Raw genomic sequence first — 9,089 nt, 5'->3', positions numbered from 1 at the left:
AGTCTTGTTGGCAATTTGGCTTATAATGCCACAAGACTTTCTTTGTCAAATGAGTCTTTCTTGTTAATAAGATCATGTGTTTTTCTGTGTTCATGATGTGCCTTCATTTTCATTGCAAATAACACATTGAGCACACCTTTCACTCATAAAACCACTAATTCTTTGGTATTTTCTTTTCCCCCTCCAAAAAAAAAAAGGGGGACCTCATGTTTTCACAAAGATTTTTAGGAAATCAAAGTTTTAATACAAAAACAAAAATCAAATTGGTGTTTGTTCTAATAAACAAGTTCTGAAAATCCAAGTGATATCCATCACTTAAAAAACCTGAAAGACAACCCAAACGCCATGAGATAACTTCAAAACTGAGTTTTGACTGCATGGATAATGTGAAACCATTTTCCATATTCACATAAAAGAAAGCAAAGCTTACCAACCTTAAGTGCTTGCATTTGAAATGAAGAAAGGTCATCTTTGATCATCCTTTCACAATACTAAAAATCCATTGTAGTCCCCTTTTGAGCCTAATAACTTTTTCTTGAAAAAAAAACATTGGTTAGGATCACACCCTACACTAGGGGGCAAGTGCAAAAAAAAATATCCATAATGACTAAAAGTGCCCAAACAACCTTGAGGGACATAAAAAGTCCTCAAACGATAAAAGTGCTCAAACAACACTGGAGGGCATGAAACGAAATCCTTATTGATAAAAAAATGCCCAAACAAAGCTGGGGGGCATATAAGAGTTCCAAAAAGATTTGAGCATGCCATAAAAATCACTAATATAATGATGTTCAAAACCAAAAGAAGAAAAGGCCCAACATTGGGGGGCACCATGGACCATTTTACAAATCAATTCCAAGGTCTGGAAATTCATGAAAAAAAAATTGGGGATATAAGCACTAGTGATCCTTAGTCTTGAAGCCCCTTAAACACTTTTTGAGCCTAAATATCCTTTTTGTTCATAGCCTAGAGCTAAAGCCTACGTTACGTGCCCAATCAAGCCTTTTCTGATCAAAGCCATTCAATTTGGATTGGTAGACTTTGCTTTCCCATGTGAAACAAGTCATTATTCATGCAAGCAAAATGAATGCTTCAAAAACTGGTTCTTTGAAACCCTCATATTGAAGCTTGAACCATTTTAACCAATCAAACATCACTTCACTTCAGCAAAAGCAAAAGAAATTTTTTAACACTCATGCAAACCTATCCATAAGAATCGCTTGAATTTTTCAGAACAAGTTTGTTTTGAACAAACATCGAAATGATTTCTTTGGAATAGCTTTGAAATTCCAAAAATCCTTCATGAAAGCAACTCTTTGTAAATAACCAAATCTTCTTCCACATAGCCTCATCCCCAAAGAAAACCCAAATTGAACACTTGGAGACATCATCAAATTAGGGGGCAATTTGACAAACATATAATAGGGTTGGCTCTATCATTCTATGAAAAAAAGCAAGGCAAAACTGGCTGATATTGTACCCTCCTAAAGGTCAATATCACATGATATGGCTCGAGTAAGCAAGAGCAAAAAGAGCTCTAAAAGCTTACTATTAGAGACTCAAACTTCTGAGAAGATGACAAGCCTACAAAGAAAAGGGGACCTATATTTCTCAGGTAAGTATACATGCATATTGATCATGATGCATTACTTTTATCCTTGACATATGGGTGTCTCATCGTCACCTCTTTTTGAGCGGGTTATCGATCCCTCATCATTCAGATAGTGTGCTTTCTAGCCCTATCTCCCTTTTGAATGTGCCTTTGAGCCATAATCTCCTGGGTAATGTGTTTTTTAACCTACCTCATTTTGAGTGCGCCTTAGAGCCCTCACCTCATAGGTAGTATGTTTTCTAACCTTACCTCCTTTCGAGTGCGCCTTTGAGCCCTCACCTCATAGGTAGTGCGTTTTCCAACCTTGCCTCATTTTAAGTGCGCCTTAGAGCCCTCACCTCATGGGTAGTGTGTCCCTACCTCCCTTTGGGTGTGCCTTAGAGCCCTCGACCATCTTAGGTAGTGCATTTTCTAACCGTACCTCTTTTCGAGTACAACTTTGAGCCCTCAAACACCTTAAGTAGTGTGTTTGCTAACCCTACCTCCTTTCGAGTGTGCCTTTGAGCCCCCAACCACTTTAGGTAGTGTGTTTTCTAACCCTATCTCTTTTTTAGTATGCCTTCGAGCCCTCACCTCTCAGGTAGTGCGTTTTCTAACCCTACCTCTTTTCGAGTGCGCTTTTTAGCCCCCATGCCCCTTCAAGTCCTATCTCTTTTTGAACATTCCTTTGAGCTCCCATCTCTTGAATAGTGCGCCTTCAAGCCCTATTATATCGTCTCTTCAAGACATTTCATCCGGGTAAGTCACCCATCACAATTAGACCTCTTTGAAAAATCTTTTCATCTTCTATTTGGGTCGGTTGCCCAATACAATGAAACCATTTTTTTTAGAAATACTTGCATTTCTCACCACCTTTAAAATCTTCCATTTTGGGCCGATTGCCCATTACAATGAAACCATTTTGAGAAATTTTTGCATTTCTCACCTCCACATTTTCATCTGGGCAGGTCGCCCATTACAACAAGACCACTTTGAAAAATCTTTTCATTTTTCACCATTTCAAAAAAAAAATCTTCATGTTTTTCACCTGGGCAGGTCGCTCATTACAACAAGACCACTTTGAAAAATCTCTTCATTTTTCAACACTTTGAAAAATCTTTGCATTTTTCACAATTTCAAAAAATCTTCATGTTTTTCACCTGGGCAGGTCGCCCATTACAACAAGATCACTTTGAAAAATCTTTGCATTTTTCAACACTTTGAAAAATCTCTGCATTTTTCACCATTTCAAAAAATCTTCATGTTTTTCACCTGGACAAGTCGCCCATTACAACAAGATCACTTCAAAAAATCTCTGCATTTTTCACGACTTCGAAAAATCTTCATGTTTTTCACTTGGGCAAGTCGTCCGTTACAACAAGACCACTTTGAAAAATCTTTGCATTTTTCACCACTTTGAAAAATCATCGCATTTTTCAAATCTCTTTATTTTTCACCACTTTGAAAAATCTTCGTGTTTTTCACTTGGGTAGGTCATCCATTACAAATAAGACCACCTCAAAAAAAAATTCAATTTTCTTTGGGTAGGTCACCCATGACAATTCGACCACTTTAAAATCTCTGAATTTTCAAAAGATAAATCTTCCAGTTTTCGCTCTGAGTGCGCTTTCTAGCCCTCAAAAGGATTCATCATTCCATCATCTCTCATTCTTGTTTTTCTTCTTTACAACGCTTACTATCTAAAGTCTCTTATGAGACTTTCTATCGTAAGCATTGTAAAGAGGGGGCAACTGTCATAACCCAATTCTGGGTTATTCCCCAAACATAACTTCTTTTTCAAAATAAAAATAAAAAAATAAAATAAAGGTTGGCAATATGGAGAAAGTAGGCCGGGGAATCAAGCTGTAATTTTTTGAAAAAACTTCAAGGCCTAATTGTACCCCATTATGCCCAAAAAAGGAGACAACAATGCATGTTCAAGGTCAAATTAAATGATTATTGGACGAATTTGCATAAAAATTAAGTCCAAGGACATAATTAAAATTTTTAATACGCCAATTTGATTTAATCATGGGCCAAATTGAATTTTTAATTATGTTTAAGAATTAATTTGGGTCCAATTAGAGGATTTAATTAAGTGCAAGGACTTAATTATACTTTAAATGGGTCAAATTAATTTTATTTTGGGTTTAATTAGTGAAAAATTAAGTCCAATGACATAATTAAATTTTTAATAGGCCAATTTGATTTAATCATGGGCCAAAATTGAATTTTTAATTATGTTTAAGAATTAATTTGGGTCCAATTAAAGGATTTAACTAAGTTCAAGGACTTAATTATACTTTAAATGGGTCAAATTAATTTTATTTGGGGCTTAATTGGTAAAAAAATTAAGTTTGGGAGCCTAATTTAGGCTTAATTGAGAAGATTGGAATTTTAAAAGATCAAATTTAATTTTTACCAAGCTAATTGATTGAAATCAAGGGCCAAATTGTAAGAAAATTGAAGTTTTGGGGTCAATTAGGGGTTAAATTGAAAAAATCCGAGACCAGGGACCAATCTGCAACAGGCGGAAAACTATAGGGGTTCAATTGACAAAAACCGGGGGTGAAATTGAAGAAATTGAAAGTTTAATGGTCAATTAGGGGTTAAATTGACAATTTCCGAGACCAAGGACCATATTGTATAAGGCGCGTAACTTCAGGGTTCCAATTGAAGTTCATCAGGGGCTTAATTGCATTAAATCAGAAGTTTATGGTCAATTAAGGGTTCAATTTAAAGTTATTGGAAGATTGAGGACTAAATTGAAAATTAGTATAAATCCCTAATTTAACCAGAAACAGCGCTGTTTTGTTTATTAAAAAAAAAATAGACAACGCGTCGTCTGGAACTATTCATTATCTTCCTCGATTTTACCCGTGAATGCTGCTCAGGCGACTACCTTGCAGGTGCATTTAATGCACCAAACATCCACTAAATTTAACCAAATTTGCACGCAAATGATCCCCTGCAGTTTCTTTACAACGCTAATTGAAAAGTTTGGTCTGAATGGCAACGTGACAGTGCCAACGCCAACTCGGGCAGCTTTTTTCTGTAGATTGAACAACTCATGAGGCACACTTTGAGCCAACAATTAGGATCCTTACCAACTGAATCAATGGCTGAAATTTTACCCCGAGGTAGACGAGATTACCCTCTTCTACTGCGTATAAATAGAGGCTCCGTTAATGATCTGAGTGCGGAGAAAATTAAGTCTAAAGTTGACAAAAAAACTAGTCCCCCACTACCCCATTTTTGCAGTCTCTCTCTCTCTCTCCCTCCATCGTCGCCACACGAGTCGCATCGGCACGCCCCCGCGACAATCTTCATTGACATTTGCTTATCTTCTAGAGCTCAAAATAACATTCAAGTCCTCTGAGTCAACATCAACAAGACTATCATCGAAAACATGAAAATTTGAATTTTCTTCCAAGTCAATCGAAGGAGCAACTCAATATGGTTCAACCAACTCACTAACTTGAAAGACTTCATCTCACACACTTGTGTCTTCGTTCTCATCCTGAATAAGCTCGACACGACCCCTGGGTTTCGTTTTTAAAATGGACAACCAATCCACTCTTGATTGATCCTTTCTAAATGAAGGGGTGTTTATGTAATAAACTTGTTGACATTGCTTTGCAAAAACAAAGACATCATTTACGTTGCAAAGTCTAGCTTTTGAGTTGATTTCGACTAGCCCATAGTGCGAATCAACTCTGATTTCTCTGTCAGTCGTGTCATACCAATACCCTGGGTTTCGTTTTTAAAATGGACAACCAATCCACTCCTGATTGATCCTTTCTAAATGAAGGGGTGTTTATGTAATAAACTTGCTGACATTACTTTGCAAAAACAAAGACATCATTTACGTTGCAGAGTCTAGCTTTTGAGTTAATTTCGACTAGACCATAATGCGAATCAACTCTGATTTCTCTGTCAGTCGTGTCATACCAATAGCATTTGAATAAAAACAGTCTATTTTGCTCGTTACGATATTGCGGTTCAACGAACTCTTCTAATCTACCATAGTAGTCGACTTCTAACTCATTACTAGTCAATCCTTTAACACAACACCATTGTTGTATGTCTTTCTTCCATGCTTATATTCTTCAGTATGGAAAACATATCCATTGACAAAATATCCGTTGTAGCACTTAACTTTTCTTTCAGGGCCTAGGCTTAGTGAAGACAATGACTTAGCATCACTCCTTCCCATTTGATAAACCTTGTATGTAATGTACATCAATGAATAGTAAATTAACAAGAATCTCGTAATGACATGCATACAGTAATTTTGCAAGTGAGAATGAGTTTGTGATAGTGCTTACATGTGTTCTAAACCACATGACAAATTGTTCATCTTGTAATTGAAAGATCTAGAATTCGGTCAGTTGTGAGTTATTGGACAACAAATATTGTCGAAGTTGCATGCAAGTGATAATGAGTGTATGTTATTACAATATATAATTAACAGTATATTATTGACAAAGTTTAATTAGTATTACACATATATAAACATACTAAATAAAAGGTCTCAGCTCATCACAATTAAATAGAACATAATTGTGTGCTTGTTTGAACTCTATTTCTAACAAATATCTTTCTCTTACAGTATTTTTAAGTGCGAGTCGTCCAAGATTGGAGAATATTAACAAGTTCCCACTAGAAGACACTTCACCGCCATCATCATGCCGTGGAATGTGATTGATTCTCATTCTCAGATTAGGTTCAAAATAGTACAAGATAAATGTTGAGATCTCCTCAACAATATAGGCTTCATATATCGAAGTCTCAACATGCGCCTCGTTCATAACCTTTTTCTTGAGATTGAACAAGTACCTGCATTGAATTAATCAAATATTTTCAATTAAAAAAAACAAAGAAAATACTTTTATATATGAATTACATTGCAACTATAATATCTAACCATTCAAGTGGATACATCCATCTATACTGGATCGATCCTCCAACTTTTGCTTCGAACGGTAAATGTATGGGAAGATGTTCCATTGAGTCAAAATATAATAGAGGGAATATCATCTCAAGTTTGCATAGTGTCTCAATGATATTCGTTTCAAGCCTCTTAATGTGATTAACATTCAACTTGCTGAAGCATATATCTCTAAATAAATGACTGATCTTCGTGAGTGCATCCCATATCCCCTTTGGCAACAAATCACGAAAAGCTAATGAGATGAGTGTTTACATAAACACGTGGCAGTCATGACTCTTCATTCCATACAATCTGTATTCTTCCATATTAACCAACCTTGATATGTTCGAGGCATGTCCATCAAGAAAACGCAGACTCTTAAGCCATTTGTAGACTACTAGTTGTGCGTTTTTATTTAACACGAAGCTTTCTCTTGGTTTTGCAAGTCGTGACTCATCACAAACCAAATTCATATTTTTACGGTTACAAAACAAAGCTATATCCAATCTAGCCTTGATGTTGTCCTTTGTCTTCCCCTTCACATCCATGATGGTGTTGAAAATGTTCTCAAACACGTTCTTTTCAATGTGCATGACGTCAAGGTTATGGCGGAGCAAATTGATCTTCCAATAAGGAAGCACCCAAAAGATACTTCGCTTTACCCAATTATAGGCCAAACCAAAACCAGAAAACTTTTACTTACCTAATTAAAGACCAAACACAATGTCACTGTACTCTGATATAACATCATGCAATTCTTCACCAAAAAGACGCAGGGATGCAACATCCTTTTCAACTCTACCAACAAAGAAATCTTTTATGTTCTTTTTATGTCTGTGATTATATGGCAAGAAACGACGGTGACAGTCAAAAAAAGAAATTTTACCTCTGTTTGTTAGCGTGAATGTCTTGTTGTTTTCCATGTAGTATGGACATACTAGTTTCTCATGCGTACTACCAAAAAGCATTCCATAAGCTGAAAAATCATTGATATTCCACATCAAAACCGCCCTCATAAGAAAATTTTATTTCCTCGATATATTATAAGTCAAAGCTCTGGAAGACCACAACTGCACCAACTTATCAATCAATGGTCAAAGACAAACATCTGTATTGTGGCCCGAGCTGCTTGGATCGGGTATGACAGTAGATAAGAACATGAACTTCGGCCTCATACACATTCTCGATGGCAAGTTATAAACCGTGAGTATGACCGGTCAACAAGAATAAGGAGCAACAAATGACCCAAATAGGTTGAATCCATCTATACACAACCCAAGATGCACATTTCTTGATTCAGCTGAAAAGTGAGGATGCACACTGTTAAAGTGTTTCCACGCCTCGCCATCAGAAGGATGCACCATCACTCCATCAACCATATCATGTGATTAGTGCCATGTCATGTGCTCAGCAGTCCTTGGTGACATGAATAACCTCTACAATCTAGGTGTGATTGGGAAGTGTCTAAGTTTTTTATATGCCACAAGATTCTTTCCCCTGCCAATTCTGGGTTTATAACGAGAATGCCTACATGTCATGCACTCTGTCATCTTAGCATTTTCAAGGTAGTATAACATGCAGAAGTTAGGGCACATGTCAATTTTCTGGTATCCAAAACCGAGGGATTTCATCATGGATTTCGCAACATAGAAGTTCTCTTACAGCCTATTCCCTTCAGGTAAAATGCTTCTCGACCATTCAATAATTTTATCATACCCGACCTGACTCAACCCATGATCTGATTTAAGTGAACACCTGTGCTACGGCCGATAATTTACTGTGGTTTGTGCAACCATCACATAATGGTTCGTCAGAATCTTTCAACAAATCAAAAAACCTAGATGCATCTGCATTAGGTTCTTCTTCTACGATTAGACATTGAATGACATTATCTTGATTCATTCTCATTGCATCCAAACCATATTCCTGTAAGGATTAGTGTTGTCATCTACCGCTTCATACACATTGCTAGCACTAGAAGTTGACTCAACCACCATTTCTCTCATTCTCTTCTTACTAACAAATACTTCTCCATATGCATACCAACACTGGTAATTCTCCATAAACCCTTTGTGTAGAAGATGCATCATTACAACATCTGGATGCAGATACCTTTTATTTTGACACTTTCTACATGGATACCCAATACCGCCTCTAGTAAAATTTATGGGAATAGATATTGTGAAATTAATAAAACCCTGAACCCCGTTACAATAATCCATCCTCCGCAATTCTTGGGGTGAATATCAATACATCCATGAACAATCTTCCATAACTTAAATTGAACCTCTATAAGATTATGATGACAACATATACTAATTAACTAAGTAAATAAAGTTGTAAAAATATTGGTTTACCTCGAGATTATCCAACAAATCAATTACAAATTCTCATTAAATATTAAATATTCATTATCAACTATCAACTTCCATACAAATTAATATATATAAATTTATGGAAATTACAACTCCGCAATTCTATTAATAAAACTTAAAACAGACACATTAAACAAGCTATTAATTATTTCAAAACAGCACATGTAATTCGGTAATTCAATAAAGTTTT

The 9,089-nt window shown here is 36.1% G+C and overlaps 2 pseudogenes; both read right to left on the bottom strand.

Annotated features, from left to right (window-relative positions):
* Positions 1 to 6,111: 6,111 nt before the first annotated feature.
* Positions 6,112 to 7,117, bottom strand: LOC140955063 (uncharacterized; annotated as a pseudogene).
* Positions 7,118 to 7,231: 114 nt separating this feature from the next.
* On the bottom strand, positions 7,232 to 7,888 carry LOC140955062 (uncharacterized; annotated as a pseudogene).
* Between the last annotated feature and the right edge of the window lie 1,201 nt (positions 7,889 to 9,089).

Source organism: Populus alba, chromosome 19 (assembly GCF_005239225.2).
Source record: "Populus alba chromosome 19, ASM523922v2, whole genome shotgun sequence".
NCBI lineage: Eukaryota > Viridiplantae > Streptophyta > Magnoliopsida > Malpighiales > Salicaceae > Populus > Populus alba.
Note: the sequence above shows the minus strand (reverse complement) of the source record. Positions and strands in the feature narration are given on the sequence as shown.